This window comes from Electrophorus electricus, chromosome 16 (genome assembly GCF_041902795.1).
Source record: "Electrophorus electricus isolate QZ-2024a chromosome 16, ASM4190279v1, whole genome shotgun sequence".
Taxonomy (NCBI): domain Eukaryota; kingdom Metazoa; phylum Chordata; class Actinopteri; order Gymnotiformes; family Gymnotidae; genus Electrophorus; species Electrophorus electricus.
Genome location: NC_137512.1, coordinates 6,202,019 through 6,223,571, shown reverse-complemented (window position 1 = coordinate 6,223,571; position 21,553 = coordinate 6,202,019). Strand labels below are relative to the sequence as shown.

At 46.3% G+C, this 21,553-nt stretch overlaps 1 protein-coding gene and 1 long non-coding RNA gene across 7 annotated transcripts in view; both read right to left on the bottom strand.

Annotated features, from left to right (window-relative positions):
- gpc3 (glypican 3) overlaps positions 1-21,553 on the bottom strand; it is an 82,787-nt gene that overhangs the window by 41,755 nt on the left and 19,479 nt on the right. Inside the window, exon 1 of one of the 6 annotated variants that reach the window (XM_081699020.1) lies at positions 18,524-18,857. The exons of 4 other annotated variants lie outside the window; for them this stretch is intronic. The gene's annotated coding sequence lies outside the window, so the exon portion shown is untranslated. Of the gene's footprint in view, positions 1-8,380; positions 8,522-18,523; positions 18,858-21,553 lie in introns of those variants that run through there. One more of the 6 variants, XM_081699021.1, reaches the window with a different exon arrangement.
- LOC145651693 (uncharacterized) lies at positions 782-8,465 on the bottom strand. The gene is made up of 3 exons (XR_014117578.1): positions 8,329-8,465; positions 2,452-2,590; positions 782-1,474 (listed from the first exon to the last, which is right to left on the bottom strand). It is a non-coding gene; the product is annotated as an uncharacterized LOC145651693 (long non-coding RNA).

Below are 21,553 nucleotides of genomic sequence, written 5' to 3'. Positions count from 1 at the left end.
AACTAGGGAGCACTGAAACACTGAATTCTTGACCAAAAAAAACCCAACAACAACAGCAACAACAGATGAGCACTGCCTACGACCAGCCATTGACATTGACATTACAGAGATAATACATTAGGAAGTGCTGGAAGGCATGATAGCAAGCCAACCTTATGGCTATGAGCTAATTAAAAACCTTATGCAAATCTGAAAGACACTTAATTATAGATACTTATGTACATGTGTTGCACATATTTGCTGGAAAATATGCCAAAAAAGTCAAACAATTATAACTGTTCACTGTGATGCACATGTGCGAGCACAAGACTTTAACACAAAAATCACAGCCAGGAATGTAAGAATAAGTGGTTGCCCAAAGAATGAATATTTTAAAGCCCTGAAAGAGGCATGCCATCACCCTAAATTCATAGACAGATTTGGGAATACAGGGTTATGAAGACAGAACCCTGAAAAACCGGCAGTCAGTGGAGTAAAGAACCATTATTATGCCCACAGGGGGAAGACCATAATACAGGAAAAGTCTAATAAAGGGTGTGGACACCCTTTATCTTCAGAACAACTGACACCCTTCCTGTAGTGCTGTCATAGTCCTGACATGCATGACATATCGGGCCCATTCTTCACAAAGCGTCCGGTTCTTTGCGAGATGAAGGACATGGAAATCTGCCCCACTCTCTGTGCACTAGCTTCCCATAAGGGCTTAGCCATGTTTGGATCTGTTGACAGGGCTCCTGCCTTTCATTAAACCAAACCTCGAATTTGTTCAGCAGTGTGCATGGAGGAAATTTGTAAATATCATGAGAGCGCAGCGTCTGCACAATGACATGCACCTGGTCCTGGAAAATGCCCTCACGTTGCTTGGGATAATATGACCATGAAGAGCAATTATCACTCACAGAAGCAGACATGCCCCGTGTTTAACATTTTCTGCCATACACTGTGGGTTGAAGGCATCCTTCGGTTTTCTTAGGGTGCATAAATAATTAATTGAGATGAATGACAACTCATCAGACCACAATACTTTTTTTTTATTCTCAGGACCCCAAGTTTCTTGTCCCCTGCAGCACTTTTTCTTGTATTTGACTTCATTTTGTACAACAGTTTTTACAACAGTGTCTTTATGCATTTGTCTTATATGCAAGCCATAACTTCCTTTTCAAAACAGCGGCCGAACCATACATTCCAGCTTTGTCACATAGGTGCTGATTCAGTTTTGTCATACTTTTCAGCTATTTTTAGTTCTTTGAAATTAGTATAGATAACCACTGCTAAAAACAAAACACAAGAAAACAACCACCAAAAATAAAAATAGTAATTTGTGCAATAGTTGGTCTTTTTGTGAAATCACTCGACAGTTGTTGCCTTGATTTACCACACCTACTAAACTTAATTAATAATTATCGATGAGTTAAATCCAGTGTTTGATGAGCACATCTGACTTGCAGCTTGTAAAGCTGATCCACCTGCAAACCTGGAACGGAATATGGAGTATAAAGATCATATGACGTCACATATGCTATGTGTCTATGTTATGTTCACCACTGGGGTCGAAAGTAAAATCCCTATGGAGAATTCATTTGCTGAGCTGTGATGTTAGTGTATTAGTTGGACAGGTGTATGGATAGATATTCATTTGCATATTTTAATGCTTTTGAAAATGTATAGATATAGGGCTTGTAGTTAGTTATTAAATTAGTTTAGTGCATTGAACAGCTGATTAAGTGATCCTGAAATGAAAATGGGCTGAATGAAAGATGAACCTAACCAGGAAGATTATTTTGGATTAGGGTTTAATCAATACAGCTGTGCATTAGCTCCACGTCCCAGCCGAAGGACTGCATCAACCCCAGTACTGCTGCGTGGCCACTTGGACATCAATCGGTGGACTGTACGCTCATTATCCCTGCGGATCATCAATAAATTAGCCATGCAACCAGCCCAATCAATTTCTCTGATGGAGTGTCACTTCTAGCCGCCAGGGAGAGCGATGGGGCGGAGCCACACCACCTGGCCGCGCTGCCGGAACAGCTAACGGCTAATACAGTCGCTACCTGCCAGACACGAGCCATGCTTAATACATCACCTCCAAGTTATGTGCATTCCCAATGGCGCCATTGATTAGGACTGAGAAGATTAAGCAGACTGGGAGTAGTGGGGGCGGGGTTTCCAATAATTTAGGAATAATGTGTAACCCAAGAGCCGTTCAGACCCAGCCGTAGACGGCTGCCTGGATTTTCAGGATAAGGCAGGGTAGGTCTGTACCACAGGGTCCTGTATGGTTATGTGAAAGAGACAGAGTGCGCACCCTGGGTGGAGAGGTGGAGAGATGGAGGGGGTGGTGTTTCCAGTAAGGGAGCAGGCAGAGTTCTAGTAAAGGCGTGGTAGCACCGTTCACACCACAGACTGGCAGAATGGTGGATCATCAGACAAGGGCATTAAGTTACTCACTTACTCAGGCCATCATCCCCAATCTCTGCTGGGCTCCATCACTCGCAGACAAATGGACTACTACAGACAGGCTGACACATGACCTGGACAGCAGATCGCCTTCTTCCTTCTACCAAAGCATGCTGTTCTGGTCCAGTGTCTAAGCATAAACGTCACAAAAAGGACAGCTTCTGGACTATCACGCCAGACTATTTGTGAGAAAGTCTATCTTTATCATGCTTTATATATCAACTTTGTGTTAACATTTTTGTGCCACCTTGCGTTTGTACTTTTGTGCAATGTAATTTTGCCTTTTATCTCAATTTTCCTGAACTTCCTTAAGTGTTTGCTGTACTGCAGAAAGTATGAAATATATGTCTTAAAATGGCTTTACACAAAGGCAATACATTTATTAAAAACTGAGACCTTTTAAACCTCTCTAGTTGCAGGTATAATGGTGAAGCTTCCCCTTTATGCCCATAACCAACTATGAATGAATATTAAATATTATATATATATATAAAGCAGAAGTATTATGCTGATTGTTCAAGTGACTGGATTCTGTGCGAGTTTCACAGATTTCCTCTTCTGCAATGACTCTGAGTGACTGGATTCTGCACTGGATTCACCGGCTGCCTCTTTTGCAGTTACACAGAGTGACAGGGTTCTCTGCAGATTTCACTCACTTCCTGTTCTTCAGCATCTTCGGGTCTAAACTATAGGTATCAAACACTGAGAACGAAACAGTGAGCTCCAAGGATACAGTGACACAAGGACGGATGGATGGATAACAGTAATCCCAAAGGAACATTTTCTTCCATGTTCATCATCTCCTCCCTTGGTAAAACTTATCAGTATGATATTTATATAATACTGAATGCCACTGGTGCTACTGATTTCTGGTTGCGCTCCATTTGACTCTACAGCATGTTTTGCTCCTGTGTGCATGTGTGTGTGTGTGTGTGTGTGTGCGTGTGTGTGTGTGTGTGTGCGTGTGTGCGTGTGTGGGTGTGTGCGTGTGTGGGTGTGTGTGTGTGTGGGTGTGTGGGTGTGTGCGTGTGTGTGTGCGTGCATGCGTGCGTGTGTGTGTGGGTGTGTGCGTGTGTGTGTGGGTGTCACAGAGCACAGCTGTTCCCTCCCCCCACCCTCCACAACCACATGGCCAGGTGCAGAGGTGAGAGGACACACACAGGCAGGTGAGAGAGGGCGGTGAGAGCCAGAGGACGGGAGGCACACCGAAGGCACGACAGCTCGGAGGACATGCCAGAACCCACCCAGCCAGCGCCGCTTTGAACCCCTCATCAAAGGCAGCCAGAGTCAAGTGACTGCAGCTTACCAGAGCCGCAGCCATAAAAGCTCTTGCACTGCTTTACAAGGACTCCAATAGAATTAACACACACACACACACACACAGGCATTCACGTCTGAGCATGTTGCAGGTACACTTCACTATTCAGATCCACAGAATCAAAAAGGGTGAGGAATATTTTTTCACTTCAAACCCCTCTCTGAAAATGATTTTCCCTGAATGCATCCCGTCCTGCATGCGGAATACCTCTGATGATTATAGGATTCACATGAAATTGCTTTCAATCGCGTCTATGCCAGGATGAAGAAGCACTGAAAGGAGCACGTCCAGAGAGCGGAAGGAAAAAAGGAATACTGGAACACTAGCCAGATCTCTGCATGTCCAGGGAACAGAGTAATCATGAAAAGGAAATGAGAGAATGCATTGATGAGCAATAAGACATTCTTACCCAGACACCCGCTGCCAATCTAGTTTCTAATCTCTGACACTTGGGCCTGTTTTTTCCAAGGACGGTGAGTGGTTTAAAATAAACAAGAGAATCTCGTCCCACGTCTCTACCAGACGGTTCTCATCTATTCTCACGCCGTCATTCCCACGCGCCTCTGTCCTGTCATTTCTCGGCTGGGAACGATTTAGGAATAAACACACATTAGCCACTGGATACATATTAATGCAAGGCTTAATACAAGCATGAGCAATAAAGGGTATAATGAATGAGAACTTCCTCCCTTTTTGAAGAGGGTTTTCAAAGGCACATAAAAGAGCATGGCGTCGCCTTTAAAAGCGAGGCGGCGAGGGGATAGAGGCGGGTTTTGAAGCCCTCGCGCCAGATGTGAAGCGCCCTGAGTGAGCGCTCGCTACGCAGCAGGAGAGAGCGAGACGGAATCTGCAAGCGTGAGAGACGTTTTAGGGTCATTCGTGCTCGATCCATCAGAAGCGAATGCGGATAGCTCAGCATGTTTATGCACATGTTCTTCATTCTCTCCAGTTCCTCGTGCTTCTCTGTTTGAGCTCCTCGTATTGTATTGCACACCGTTAATGACACAGCCCCTCATTATGTGTGTGTCAAAGAACACATTTTGCATTCGCCCTGTTGCGTCTTCAGTACAGAATCACACAAACATCTGACCCTGAGCTGTTTGGTGCAGTATATATCACAACCCCTCAAAAATCCTCTCTTATTTTCCTTGGCAGTCGCTTTGCTTTTCAGTTGTAAAATGCTTAATCTGTGTCCACTGGTTTACATTTTTCATATTTCTGGTAAAAATCGAAAAAAAGTCGTTTCTTCTTTTTTTTTTTTCCTTCCACAGTTGAAAACTAGGAACTGCGCCACCTGGTGGCACCTAGGGACTGTCAAAGTGTAATTATAATTCACAGGCAAACGTCACATTTCTCAGGATACCACTAGTAGTACTTCACACCTCTGCTGTCCTATTATTCAACACATACAAATGGACTTCTCAAGTATTCAGCAGTTCATAGATTTGGTTTCAAAATAGGTCACCCAATGATGGAAATTAATTTAGCCACATCAACAGTAAACACAAGCGAGCATCCATGCATGCCCATGGTGTCATGCTTCACGGCTGAGACGCTAGATTATGACATCTGGAATCTGAATCGGAGCATGCTATGGACCTTGTAATCCCTCTCAGGACATGGCAGTATGTTTAGAGTAACCTATGCATAGATCCTGGATAGTGATCTAATAGTGATCTTCTGTGGTCTGCTGTATTGTTTGCTTTTGCAACGCTCGTGAATGTATTTCTGTATTTTACAAATGTGATTTTTTTTCACTGCTGGTGTTTCACTTATTCCTAAATTTAGGGGATTTTTTTTTTTTTTTTGTTATTTTAGTTTGTCAGCTTCAGAATGGCCTGCTTTGTGGTATTCTAGACAAAGACTAATTAGCTAGCTAACAAAACATAATGAAAATGACCAATGTCCAACAATGAAGAACATGACTTAACTAATAACTACACAGCACAGCCATTTCACATGTCTTTTCAAGGAGTGTCCTGAAGATATTATAAGTAAGTTACCTGTTGTATATACTTTAACAGAAAATTCTACTGAGTACATTTAAGACCATGTTATCAGTATTCAGCTTTTCAAAGTACTCCACTCAGATTTCCGTACATGGTCTCAAATTAAAGCTAACAGTATATAGTCACTTTATTTCAATCCTATGTCCAACAGTACAGAGACAAATTAGATCTGAATTAGACTGTAATTAGTCTTGATTTTTGGTGTCATGAGTTACACAGTAATGTCGAGATGAACTGAAGCAAGGCACATTGACTCGCTTGACGGGTAAAACTAATCAAGAAGAAGGCGGTGTGACTGGCAGTATTAAAGGCATTCCGATCCCAGTCTAATTCATGTTCATACATGCTCACAAAGCGGTTGAACACACATGTGCTTTCCATGGCTTAAAGGGTTAACATTTATAAGCAGAATGTTCTAAAAGGACACAAAGACTTATCTGCAGATCACAGCTAAAACATGCATAAGTGGAATACAATACATATGGAAACACTGTCCAGAATCCCTGTCTAAGAAATAAGAGAAGCTTCGCCAATCAATATTACTATAAACAGAAGGATTTGCCGCGCTGAATTGCAAAAAAAGATTAAATACGCCATGTATGTCAGACAAAAGGCAGTTAAATTAGAATAATTTCGAGGTTGCATTTCATGGCTGTCCTCATTTGGAGACAGCAATCAGTGATGAAGTGCTGCTGGACGCGATATTGGTGGGATAATGGTATGACACAATGTCTGGATACACTGACTCTGAATGCACCGTCATGCTGACTCCCTTACAGTCAGACAAATGGTTTCCTCTTTGTCTAGCATCGTTTGCTCGGCTTGAAGCGCCATCAAACATGGCACAAGAAGGCAAGGCCTTTTAAATTTAATCAGATGCCCAAATGACATATTCATTGCACTACTACCCGAAGACAAGTTGCATTAAAAGGATAATCAAATGCATGAATCTCAAAACCATGCCTCAGGGCACACTCTAACTGGGCTCCCGGGTCTCACGTACTCTCATCTGCCTGTTTTGAAAACTCCTGTCTAGTTGGGAGGCACCACCGCTTTTATCAGCTCCGATCCACAACCCCTCCAGCCTCTCCGCTCCAGAGGGAGCCGATTCGCCGGACAGGCCGGACGTTAGTTCCACGCCGCAGAGCCCCCGCTCACGTACGAGTGCCTGGACAGGTGAGATCCATATCTCAGCGCTGCCTTGACACACCGCTCTGTCCGCTTTGATAAATGCAGCATGCGCGGGAGCTGCCGCAGGTCCGGGGCTAGATGAAAGGCCCATGGGTGTTTCACTTCGATAAAAATGCCTCTTTGCAGCAAGTCTGCGTGCACAGTCCTCTGCACACACTAGTTAACAGTCTGAGAGAGGTGATCAACATCAGTGAACACAACAGAGCTGAAGGGTCTAGCTACTGTCAAGACCATTGCCCAGGGTGACAGAGAGAACATCATTAGAGCGTTGTAGTGGTTACATCCCTTCCACTACTGCTCCTCTCAGATCATTCTTATCTTAAACCCCATTTCTTTACTACAAGCTGTTTTTACAAAATAGATATTTTTCTGCCAAACAGTGCCCATTTCTAGGCCTACTGTGCAGTGTTATAAAAGAGAATATCAAGGGGTCTGCAGAAACGGAGAATCATTTTCACCTGCTGCTGGAAAGCTCTTTGCAGCCATGAAATATTCCCCTATGAGTCGCATTTATTTACAGGCACAACTGGCGAAGTATTTACAGATATTTTTGATCGTGTCCCACCAGGCAACTGGAAGAAGTTTCCATTTCCACACTGTCTGATTAAAAGGGCCCACGCTGATAGGAGTTTACAGTCGGATCGTATCCAAAGAATGAAATATTAAACGTGTTACAGTTTGAGGAAGATGGAGAAAACCCGTGATAGTAGTGCGTGTGTCGGCGTGACAGAGCGAGAGAGAAACGTGGAAGACCAGGCAAGGAGCACGAACCACCCACACAGCTGTCGAGTCGTCCATACTAATGGACCTCTCCACCGGATGTTTTCTTGCCGTTAGCTTGTTAGCACCGACGGTAGCGTCGACGTGACGCACACGGCAGCGGTGAGCGCCCTCTGCCTCTTCAGGCGTCGCAACGATCAAAGGACGACGTTCACGCCCCGCTCGCCCCTCGTTTCTTACATCCATTGATTAAGGCTTTTGCTAGTTCCCCTTTAGCGTGCTCCGTGTTTTCTCGAGTCGCGCGCACACACGTCTGCACACCCGTGCCTGTCTTTAGGACATCACGGTCCATTAACTTGAAGAAAGCTTCTCTGGCGGAAAGAAAACACGCGCAGGGGTATTTACAGGCAAAAGCAGGGGGTAATAACAGTACTTATTAATCTACAATAGCCTCTCTGTCCCCTATATACCTTAAATATCGAATGCCCTTCATTACGCTCTCTATACAGTCTCGCCCTTTGTGCTCACCTCAGCAGTATGTACATTATAATGTGGGCCTCTCAGCCAAACAATTGCTACAGCACTCTTTTTAATCATAGCCGCAGTCAGGAGGGAGAAGGCCCCGCTCACCCTTCCTCCTTCTGCTTCCATCCTGTATTATAGTTTTTCTCATTTTCTCTACCTCCATATCTCCTTCCTTCTCACTCGCTCCCCAAAGTCGCCATGATGAATGTGAGAGAGTTGGCATCTCGATGCCCACTGGCGAGAGGCGAGGCCCTTTTCAGCAGCTCTCCCGGATCAGGAGGGGAAAGGAGATTAATTAATCCAGTAGACTGGGAGGCAGGACACTCTGGGTATGGGACTGTGTGTCTGTGTGTGTGTGGGAGGGGCACACGAGGTTGATGAGCTCTTTAAATAAACGCCACAAGGGTACACACAAGAGCAGCTAGAGGCAAGGCATATGAGATTGTCCTTGACCTCACACACACACACACACACACACACACGCACGCACACACATGCAGACTCACACACACAGACAGACACACACATAGATAGACCCACAGAGACACATACACACACGGACTCACTCACACAAACACAGATAAGCACACAGACAGACAGACGCACAGGAAAATACACACACACACACGCGCGCACACACACACACACACACACACACACACACACACACACACACACACACACACACACACACACACACACACACACTCACCTCAGACAAATCACAACACTGCTTTTCATGCCAGACGTGGGGGAAGGGTAATGTGTACAGGTCTATTCTTAAACACGCAGCACAGTGCAGCTCCACGTCATCAACACTGCATAAGACACTGTGGCAAAGAGGTAAATGATCTGTCTGCGCTGAGCACCACTGTGTCCTTCAGGCCTGCTGATTATGCCCTTATCAGCCAGCTCCTGCTATGGGGAACTCTAGGGATCAAATCATCCACCCATGTTCACTGACTTCCATGCCCCAAGAACTTTGCTGCTCTGGGTTTAGAGTGCGTCCTTCTCCTTTGTCTGAATCAGCCGGAGACTGAATCATTTGTTTCTGAAATGACAGCTGGGGGGACCACAGCCCTTCCTCTAAAAGGTGCTTCTCCTGCGTATGTAGGAAGATGACGTGTGGTTTCAAGCAATGCTGGCATCCCGCTTGGCTGTTGCCGCCATGCTATCAGAACAAGTGGCCCTTAAGGACCAATCTACATACTTCTACAACACACTCATATGCACACACACACACACACACACACACACACACACACACACACACACACACACACACACACACACACACACAATGTCACACTAACCCACCACCAGCCATTGGGCCCACTAAACTAGGGTATTATGTCAAACACTGCCTTCACCACAGATGTCTCCGGAGACACAGGGTGTCAGCACAATGGACCAAAGAACCTGGGAGAAATGAAGGAAAACATGAAATGGTTATTCCCCCACACCAGCAGACAAGTGTAGTGACCCACACAGAGCAAGGCAGGGCTAGCAACAGGACAAACAGAGAGAAGGTTTGAGTCAGAGAGAAAGGGGTGGTGCTTGACTAACATTTTCCTTCCCTGTAGCTTGCATATATCCAACACAGTGAGTCTTTCATTTCGGCAGACGAGGTACGAAAAGGAAACACTTCAGGTATGAAAAGGAAAAAAGGTTTTGAACAGCACAGTGCGTTTTCCGTACCACATCGGGTGGCCGTCGTATACGTCCGATACCAGAACACAGCCAACATGACAGCGAGGTCTAATCAGTACATGTGCTCACCTTCTCCAGATGTTGATTTCGTTCCCACAGTCAGTTACCAGTTAATTGGACGCGTGTACGCTGAACCAGACTACAGAATGCAGTTGATTAGCTACTGCAAAAAGAGAATGTTGGCTCAAGCACCCTAATGCACATAAATCAGACCAAAAGCAAGCAGAACAAGGTATAAAACCAACATAATGAGAGGAACACATTCATGAAAAACACTATAACCTTGATGGGGAAAATCTCAAACCAGACTTTAGATTTAAACATCATAGAGGGGGAAAAAAAAGCGCCACAGTGAACGATCCATCTCGGCTCCAAACCTGTGAATGATGTTCACTTGTCTTTCAAAGCTGATTTTCTTTCTCTTACAGCTGCATTCATGTCTACCCCGGCCTCGGGTGGGCTTGCATTGAACCTCATCCCGAGGTATAAAGCGCAGAATAAGGCGAGAACACAAGAATCGACAGGAAAGGTCATTGTGTCCTTCTACCGCAAAGGCAGGCCAATGGTCCTCACGCTTTATGGCACAACAAATACATTTTCATAAAGCAGCTTCCCGGCATCATCAGCAGAGAGGCCGAGAAAGGGAGAAAAACGAAAGAAAAAGATGTTCGTGAGCTTCAAAGACCCGCCAGGCATGCATGCAAAACCTCTTTAGCAAATATGAACTTTATCTTCCGAGGCAATCACATGAAACATACAGAAGACGTCTCAGTTGGGGGCGCTCCGATTCGAGGATGGAGTCATCACAAAAATGACAATGAAAAGGGCCATAGTACCAACCCTTGATGGGAATTTACCTGCAAGTGTGCTCCAAGCTCAGCACTGCACCATCTGGGAAGGCTGTTCAAATATCACACCTGCCACACGCCGCAGCTATTTCTTTATGTACACGTACCATTGGAGGGAAGGGTCTACATTTTCTTTGAGCCACTTTAGACCATTGTACCCCACCACCCTTATCGGTTTGTCTCGCTCTCTGCGGCGAAGTGATTTAGATCCGCTTCTCTGCCCGGCTAACTGCTATAAAAAGTACAACAAATCCATCCAGCCAGAATCAAAAACACACTGGCCACTGCTGAGGTCCACTGGCTTTTTTGGAATCAAGGATAGCACTTCAGCCCACATCCTGTTTGACCCATTTCAACAAAGAACTACAGCAGAACTGCAGCTTCTACACCAAGTGGGTGTCAGAAATGGAACGTACAAAGCCATCCCACGGGTTTCCTAGCTATTGCAGCAGAGGAAATACAATCATCTGTATTGGCTAAATATAAAGTGAAACTACACTGGGCAAAATTAGAATGAGCTTGCCCAAAGGCGCTGTGGGTTACTTTAGCACTCTCCCTGTGATATAATGTTCTATCGACTACCAACACCTCTGAATAATAACATAGCCTCCTATGACCTACTGCTGAGAAATAAGCGCTCAGTGGCTAGACGTAAAAACAGTACCAACCATATAACATACGGAAGGGGGCAGGCAGGCAGTAGCGCCCCATATCAGAGCATCGGACAAGCCCGCTACTCTGCAGTGAGGTCAGAGTGGCGGAGGTCTGAATGCCAGGCAAAAGGGAGAGCACAGAGAGACTGAGGAACTCCTTTCTCACTTCTTCCGTGCATTCATCCTTTGGAAAGATCAGCATGGCTAATAAAATATTTATCATGCCAGGCAACTGTTCGCATCGAGATGAATATGTGCCTGACGTTAAAAGCTCAGGGAGAAGGCGAGGAAAGAGACGAAAAGGGGAAGAGATGATGCCGAGAAGCGGGGGACGGGCAGCTCAAAGAGAGTGAGAAACAGGAGCTGGAGATGAGACACGAAGAGACGAGATCTACAGACTACAAACCCCAGCAGATAAAAAAGGGGTAAGAAAGGGACAGAAAGTTTGACGACTGAATAAAGCGGGAGTTCGGGGATTTGAAAGGGGTGTGGAAAGGGAGAGAAGTGCCACACCGCTAGAAAACCTGGAACTGTCCGCGGTGCTGAAATCCACGACAGCCGTACTATTGGCACTCCAAGCAGAGGTCCCTCAGAGTTCCGTTTGTGCGTGTGTGTACTCGTGTGTGCATCTGAATCAGGATAGAGGTGGGTGGCAGCAACATGACAATCAGAGCACTCTCACTCTTTCGCGTGTCACTCATACACAGCTGATGGCAGGAGCATGAAATTCAAGCACCTTGGGATACCGGCATGCCATACCTGAAGGTCTAGGCAGTGTGGAGTATGAGTGACACACTCCCAGTGGGCGAGAGTGCACAGCTAAAGACCCTGCAGGGAAGAACGCACAGCTAAAGGCACCATGGGGGAGAGTTCCCAGCTAAAGACCCCGTGGGGGCAGAGTGGCCCGAGTGAACGAGGTGTCAGAGGTTCGGCACTCAACAGGAGGCCCAGTTGGCCCCTGCCTGCCACTATTCCCACATGCACCGATCGACCTCGCTGCATTTCCCCACCGCTTCTGCCTCGAGCTGTGCCGGCGCCGAGGCACGTTCTCGCGTGCTCGCTGTCACAGAGAATTTCAGTCTGTCACGGCAGGCCATTAGCCTGCTACAGGGGGACTCCCACAGAGACGGAGGGAGAGAGACGAATAGGAGGAGAGAGGGAGGTTGGGGATGTTCAGACTAAGCTAACAGGATCCTCTTGCTCTATGGGGGGGATCTCTCCGTAGCTGCAGGTGCGTACCACCGTGATGTGCACCACCCTGTACAGCTAATACATTTTTTTTTTTTTTAAAGAGCCAGGACCATCTATTCGATGACTCCTTTAAGCAGCAAAGCATTGACCCTGTCTTGCGAGGCTCGCATCCATGAACTGCAAGATTAAAATCAATATGAATCTGATGCTGACAGGCAGCAGGAGACAGATCTACTGTGGAGGATCGCAATCATAGTGGTGTGAGGAAGACGAGGGTCACAAGAAAAGTAGCTAAAAGAGCTGAGTGTCAGGAACAGTGGAGAACACGTTTCTGGGTAATGGATGGTTTCTGAAATGCTGATGGCAACCTCCAGCGGTGCCTGGCAGGATATTCGTCTCCAATTCCAAATAGAAATCCAGTCAAGCACTTGCGCTTTCTCTGTCGCTCTGTCTCTCTCCTCTCTGTCTGTCATTCTCTCTTTTTCCATCATGAAATGCCTGACAGAGCAGTTTATACTGTGTTTCAGTGCAAATGGCAGAATTTTGCTGTTTTTTAATCTCGCCACTGCATGCAAAGTCAAAACACCTCCCGTTTATCTACGTTGCTGATGTTGGAGAGAGACCGGATCCTGCAGGATTCCAAAAAGCACTGCCTTCCATGAAACCACAGCATACAATCTAACTGAGCCACACTACATGACATAAAACCAGGATAATATTGACTATTCCAGCGTTAGGTTTCAACCTGAGCCCTCACGGAACAAGTCAACCCCAAGCCCAACACAGTCGCACCTGTATCGGATATCAAAGGTTCCAGTTCCTATACGAGCCTCAGGGTTTCACACACAGGCTGTGGGAGTATCAGCTCTCTGCAGGGCTTTGGCTTATTTGTCCCTCTTCAACAGCTCTTCCTCCTGCCCAGCTGAGCATTAATGAGGATCGTGAAATGTTAAACCCAGCACGTAGCTCTCACCCAGACACAATACGATCCAACACAAACACTCCCAACTTCTACTCGCTGGACGTTTCGCTCAAACAAACAGAGACACATGTCGACTCACTCACTCACACTCACGGCAAGCCAGAGAGCAACGTGTCAAAGAAAAGATCAGCGTTCTTTCTTAATGTGATGTTGCAGCCTCACATTCACTCAACAGTGACCCACTAATCTTCAGAGTACCAATTATGCTTTAAAGAACTGAGTGGGGTCTATTAGGCTTGCTGGTGCGTGAAGGCTCCTAGTCATAAGAGCTAGTGGGTTCTATAGCGTGAGCAGTGAGAGGTGATGTATGGGCGGGAGTGAAGAGTGGCTTGTGTAATTAGGATGGCTGGCTGTGATCCAGTCAGTCAGACCTCCCTGATCCTGCCACCTGTTGGTATACAGAGCTGTCTGTGGCAGGTTAATTAGACAAGCTGGAGGAAACACACGTACACAGAGGTGTGTGCACACAAACATAGGCACAAACAGGAACGCACACGCAGACCTAATGTCAGAGTCGGGCCTCGTCACCTGCACTCACTCAGACATGCAGTTAGACAAGAGTCGTGTCCATCCACTTACAAGCAGACAGGCTCATGTGTGCGCATGTGTTCACACGGGGAGGGTGGGCGGGCCCAGCAGCACCTGGCTGCAACACACCGATTGAAGAAGTGCAGTGAACATGCATCTTTGTGATGATCAACAGCTGGCTGGTCCAGTACACTCCCTCCCACTGCAGCGCGGAGGAGAGAACTGACTCATCTGCTCAACAACCGGAACACAGCTGCCTAATATGTATTCTAATGTGACTGATTCAGCTGGCCTGGTCCACATAGTCACTGGCATGGGCGTCCATTGAGGCGTCAGACCCACCATTCAGATTGACAAGGCAGAGTTTATCCAAGGCCGTAGCTCAAGACGCCAGGCTACTAGGGCCCTAAAAAGTTACAGAAATATATGAATATATATCTACTCTCAGAATTTTCAAGAAATGTTCAGATCAAAGAGGCCCTTCTAAACCCAAATCCAAAAAAAATTGGAGTGTATTTGGAATTGTTGGATAGTTTAACGGAATACGTGTTTGATTTTGGTTTGTTTTTTGGCTTTTAGCACACAAAAGGAAATAGGGAGGACCAAAGCAGACCTTTATTGTTTTTTTTGAACCGGTTAATGAGGCTTTGGCATCTGTCTGACATTTTTTAAGCACGCAACGTGCAGGCGACAACCTGATGGACGCCTGTACACCATCACCCTTCCCAGAAGCTGAGGCAGACTGGGCAGCTAACATGGCCGAAGATGTAGTGCTGAGAAGAAAAAAAAAAAGGCCTGGTCTGCACAACCAGCTGTGATGCCTGCTGCACCGATCCTGCTCAGTGGGGTAAACCCGATGAGCTCCTGCACATCGCGCTAAGAGGGAGAAGGAATCATGTCAAAAAAAAGAAGGACGTGGGCATCAAACCCTTTGTACACCTGTGCAAACTTCATTTGAAATTCAAACTATTAAATAAGGGAACGGCTTTGGTCCCATTCCAGTGAGTTGGCCAATGGTCACTGATTCTTGGTCCGCGATGGTTTGCGTTCTGTGTGCTCTGCTTAAAACTGAAGTCTGAAACAGGCAAGAAATCAAGACCTTGAGATCTGCCGCTCACCCTGATCCTAGCCCTCAAGCTAACCTTAAATTGAACGAGTTCATCTCGTACCGCCAAATTCAGGCGCGAAGCTGGCCGGAATCACACTCTTTCCCTCATAGAGTGAGTAAAAAATATGCATGGAGATGCAGTCTCATAGTCGCAGTTACACAGAAAATGTGTCTGCTAAAATTGGTATTCCACAGCTCTGACCGACTGAATATCTAGGTTTATACCCCCATGAGAAAAGCTAGCTGTAAAAAGACAATATAGGTTACAATAAGCTAGTAGTACTCTCACGATAGGCAGTAGGCTAAACAATACCCAAGCAAGGTTTTTTTCTGTTTTATTTATTGACAGCATTTTGGTGGCTCTATCACCCCACTAAGGAGAGAGAGAGAGAGATTGAGAAGTGTGCAGAATGAGTTATGAAATTTGCATAAAAATAAAACTGACATAATAATAATGCATTTTTATGAATTATGAACTAAAGCTGAATCTGTCCTGTAGTTGCACCTGAAAAAAAAGACATGATTCTGGCCCGAATTATGACAGCTTATCTGACCTCTGCGTGTTGGAATGCCCTGTTTGAATGCCCTGGTGATTTCACTACCCTCTCTCTCTCTCTCTCTCTCTCTCTGATAACTGAGGGATCACATACTCGCTTTGTTTTAAAGGTCTGACATTACATACTCTCTCTGCTTAGGAATCACTTACTGGGAGTCTGTTGCTCTGTGGTAGCTATGAAGTATAACTATGAGCTTTGATATTGCATATTGTCCCTCTCTATTGCTCAGGATCTCAAATGCGGTTTCTGTCCTTTAACTTGCTGTCCGTATTCTTTAAGGTTTGACATTACAGTCCCCACCTCCTCAGGGACCGCTTGGCATCCTAGTGTAATTGACACTGCACACTAGCCTTTATGGTCTCCGAGCCTTGCTCCTGCTGGTGGGAGCAGTTGTAGCTTATCATTTTGTGGCGTAGGTAGGGCTCGAACAGTGACTCAAATCCACCACCCTAAGTTAGCATTCTGCAGCCGGGCAGAGCAACATGACTGGAGAAAAGTGTCCACACACACATGCATCCACAGACATTTTCAAAATATCAATAATTTCACAGGCACTTTCAAAACAACGCACACGACATTATTATATATTGCTGAAATTTGCTTGCAATATATGCACACACATTGGTGAATCCTTGATGGGACATAATATGGGTTTAATACGGCTCTGCATTATTTGGGACAAAATCATTTACACTTGATTCATCCTGAATGTCTCAGCTGCTCAGAATGCTCACAGCACAGATTTCTATTGTTTTTAGATGGTTTATTTGCATACTGCAGCCTTGTGCAATATCACCACAAAAACCAATATTGGGACAACAATTAAGAGACAACAAATTGTGCAGACCTCAACTTTCTTTAAAAAAAAACCCCAAAAAACCCATGAATACATGAAACTTCTGTGACGGAGGCTAACACCCCTCAAGGACAGGGCAGAGTGAAGATGATCTTCAGCCCTGAAGGAGACAGCAGCGTGTGGGTGTGTCGCTCAGGAGAGTCAGTATGTGTGCTGCCTCTTTGGTGTAGAAAACTTGGGTTCGGATGTGGATGTGGTTGGTACCTTCAGCCTTGGTCACACCTTTATTTCTAAAATGAAGTTAAATAACACACACGCGACATGGTGCGCTCACATCCATATCCAAAGAGTGCCCTACGGAGATGAGCATTTCAGCTTGTCATGGCAACTGGGGCGTGCGCCCCATCCCAAAGCAGAAATAACAGACAGACTGAGAGTGTCTGAAAGAGTGGCAGGCTGAAGAGGGGGGTGGGAAACAGAGAGTGAGAATGTGACAGAGAAAGACAGGCAGCGATGGGGTTGTACAGGGAACACGGAGAGACAGAGAGCGAGAGAGAGAGAGAGAGAGTGAGAAAAAGTCCAAATATACGAGAGAGCAAGAAAAGACAGGAAGAAAGAGAGAGAGAGGGAGGGGGAGATGGGCAGGCAGGGAAAAGAGAAGTTGTGGAGAGTGTCTTTAAGTCGTCAGCATGCTTGGGGTGAGGTGAACTCGCTGGACAGGGAGATAAGCGCGGAGAGGAGGGCTGAGCATGTCCCGCAGTGGCGCGGACATCGAGAGCGGCGCCCGGGGCCACGCAGGGGTGAGCGCACGGCCAGCTGGCTAGCGAGCTGCACCGCTGATGAACAGGGAACCAGAAACAGCCCCTTCCACAGAGAAGCTCACCTCTTTACATCTGTCCGTCCATGCAGAGCATGCCCGGCTTGTTCGAATCTCACACCTGTTTCAAACGGATTCCAGCTGCTGGAATGGTTACAGAGACCAGGACAAAATAAAGCCAAGACCAGGACAATGTCTTGCTCTTTGAGTCCTACTTACATGAGGTTCCTGCCCAGCAGTAGCTTCCTGTGAAGACGATTCCAGGGATCTCATGGATTGAGAAGAATTTGCAGCTATATGTGCAAGTATACAAAAGGTTTTACTTCCACTGTTTAAATAACGAAGAGAACAAAGCAATCATGTTTTAAAATCAAAGCACTCATTATTGGTACTAGAGCTTTGGGGCCTGAGCCTCCTACACCTTTTTAGCCACTGATGTTGCATGACCATCACTTCTGTTGCTGTACAATAACAATCTATATTTATTGGTTATTCTCCTTTAAAAATCCTGTCCCTAACTCCCACTACTCCTCTTGTGCATCACATAAGTTACGTTACGACAAATAAAACTCTCTCCTGAAGGCTAATCAATGGCTGGACGAGATAAAGTCCTTTGAGGTGATTTTGTTTTCATTAGCCATGCGCCACATGAAGCACAGCTCAATGTCCTCACATGAAACAAAACTCAGTGTTCTTACTACAATCACTCCATGAATCACAGCTCAGTGTCCTCACATGAAGCACAGCTCACTGTCCTCGCATGAAGCACACCTCAATGTCCTCGCATGAAGCACAGCTCACTGTCCTCACATGAAGCACAGCTCAATATCCTCGCAACGAACACTCCATGCCCCAACAGGGATGGTGTAGTCACAATGAACCCTGGAGACGTTGAGCGGAGCACGGCTCCGCAGGATGGTTAGCAAATCGAGGAGCGGCCTCACGAAACTGCGAGATGTTGTATGATTGGGCCTCCGTGCGCACAGGAACACAGGTTCGCTGGCGAGGCAGATGATGGATGAGTGCTGATGGATAGTCAGCAAGTCCCAGGTTCTCCTCAGAGACAACTCTCCCCATCAACCCACTGTTATACAGGTAAAGTTTACGTACCTGATGTTGCCCGACACCTCCGGGGAAGGATCAGACCGCCGCACCCTGCTGCTATTTTGTTTCACAAACAATTGCCAATTAGGCAAAGGAGAGCGCTGGAAAACTCCAGGGGGAGAGAGACAGCAGGAGAAACAACGAAACAATGACAATGAAGGAGGAGAGAGAGAAGGAGCTCCTGGAGAAAAAGCCCACAGCGAGAGGCTACTGAGACTCCTTAGCAAGAGGGCACATAGTAAAGCGCAAGCCCTGCATGCATCCCCATACAGGCTGAGTCTGGGCGCAGGGTGCCAGGCAAGCACAAAATGAACGCATCAGTGCAGCCATCAGGGCCAAGAGACACACACAGGCAAGCACGTACCAGCACACACACTCTCGTATACACACCCATATCCGCATTGCCTCTGAGAGCATAGCCAAAAGAGACGGGGTATGTGTGTGTGTGTGTGTGTGTGTGTGTGTGTGTGTGTGTGTGTGTGTGACAGATGGCAAGGTGCAGGCCGGGGCGGCGCGGTGGGCAGCGGGACGGGTGGCAGGGCTTGGAGCAGCGTGGCCGTGGAGGAGCAGAAGTCACACCGCAGGACACGGAGCTGCTCCTCCCCACGGGTACAGCAGCCTCCGGCACTCTCAGCCAATCAGAGAGCCAGAAAGAGAGGAAGACGGACGGGGAGGGGGGGGGGGGGGCACATGGAAACGGTGTTACAACAGTTCTGCTCTCCACATGACTTGGGAGAGCGCAGGAGAGGAGCAGGGGGGGGTGTGAGGGAGCATAAAGGAGGAAAGGTGTGGGAGAAGCAGATGGAGGAAGAAGAAAAAGGTAACTAAGCATAAAGGGAAAAAAACAGGAATTTAGAGTACTAGGTGAACTGCACAGATGCCCATTCAATCTCCCAGTATGCTGCTGAACAAATCACCCTGCAGGTTAAGAGCGTAAGTGCCCGTTTGTCTGTCTGTCTGTCTATCTTCTATCTGTCTCTCTCTCTGTCTCGCTCTCTCTCTCTGTGTGTGTGTGTGTGTGTGGGTGTGTGTGTGTATATATATATATATATATATATATACACACACACACACACACACACACACACACACACACACACACACACACACACACACACACAAACATCCCTCCCTTCACATGCTCGTACATACTGAGCTATACTGAGCTATGTCACAGTTAAAGTAAGTCTCTTCCCAGATCACCTTCGAATCATTAAAACTGCATGAACCTGTGAACCGCGTGTGACTCCTCACGACGCGGCGGTTCGCATATGTGAGAGAAGCAGTTTGCAGCTCCGTGGGGCGTGGCAAGGAAATAAGGTTGACCAACCGGGAAAAAAAAACACGAAATGTTAACCTTAAACAACTGACTTGCTATTTACAACTTATAAACTATTAAAACTGTGGTTTCCCCATCATTAACAATCACATCACCTCGGCAACCAATACATAACTCTCACTCTTTGTGTAATTCATGTTTATTTAGAATGTGTTTTGAATTATTCAGGACATGCTGGGAACAGAATGCCCTAAGGTCACTGTGGTTTCAGGACTGCTTGCAGTTGTTGCCTGAACATCTATAGCCATGAACAAGAATCCATTCTGGAGAAGAGGGGTCACAGGGGTTAAAGAGGTCGTGACAGTGGACTGTGGGAAGCTGAAGAGCAGTTAGTTTAGCAGGACTAAAGCTTTCGGGGGAGCTGCGCTTCGCATGATTATGAATGATGGGACAAAAGTTAATAAGGTGAGAGTTAAAACTATTAAAAATAGTTAATAAGGTGGGAGTTAAAAACCAATAATTTAAATAAAACCTGAAATTCTGCTTTTTGCACCATGTATATTAGGCAAGTACGTCAGGTAAAGGCCTATTTCCCTAAAACTGCGAAGACTTGTTAGCATAATGCTAATGAATCCTGCTTTCCCATCCTTGGTGAGAATCATTCATCATTAGACGCATCAGTGTTGCTCTGCCAAGCATCTCTTTAGGAATCTAAAACCAGGAGAAATATAAAAGAGGGAGAAGATTGATAGTGTGTTTGTTGCATTAAAACTGCAAAACACGTCTGTTGACATCCAGGATGACAGTTATGTCCCTCTTCCCCTGTCTGTGCTTGGGTGCGTGTTGGGGTGATCCTCTAGCCTCCGGCGTGCTGGGCTCTTCAGGGCAGTCCTGCAACATGGTCAGCTTCACTAAAGAGCCGAAGTGGTGAGAGTTGCTGAATTATTAACCGGAGAAAGTGCCCCAGTTGCCCCCACATTAACACCTCAGTCAGTACATGCCCTCATTGCCAACCCACGTCCACTGACCGCTGACCAGACAGAGCTGAAAAACTAGCTTTCCTCTGCTGACAGTCGCTTAAGGAGAGTTCACGCACTGATAAACACTGCAGGCCAAGAGTGCTTATAGTTCCGCTATCAGGTCAGCTTTTATCTTCACCAGCTAACTGGTCCCCACTAGGTCTTCCTCATGGTTAGGCAAACTTGCCACTTTTGGATGACGCGTTATGACCTACTGTATTAATGCCACCAAGCTCAAAGCAAGAAATGCCATGAATTTACTTATGTGTTTTTGACCATGGCAGTCTCCTTATTAATACAGCTCACTGACACTGCAGTGTCAGTGTGAGGGATAATGAATCAAACCGCACATACGACCCTTAAAAGGCCTACAGCAACGAATCAGAAAGGAGATGAGAAAAGAAGGGAAATGTAGTTTTTCATGTGTATCAGGATGCTTAAAGCAGGAGCACCACCCATGCTATCCGTATCTTCTTCTCTTCCGTTCCCAAAGCTGAACTACTGCCAGGCGAGGGGCTCGACCAACACTACGTACTGTATATACATTAGATGATATTTTGATATTTTATGAAAATTTCCCATACCTCCCTTTGTCTTCCATTGTTCCTCTGGCTCAGTGGAGAGGGGAAAGCATTATGAATGAAAGATTGCTCAGTCTACGAAAAATCAATACTAACAAGGTACAAGCTAACTGCTCACCCTCACACACACACACACACACACACACACGCACAGACG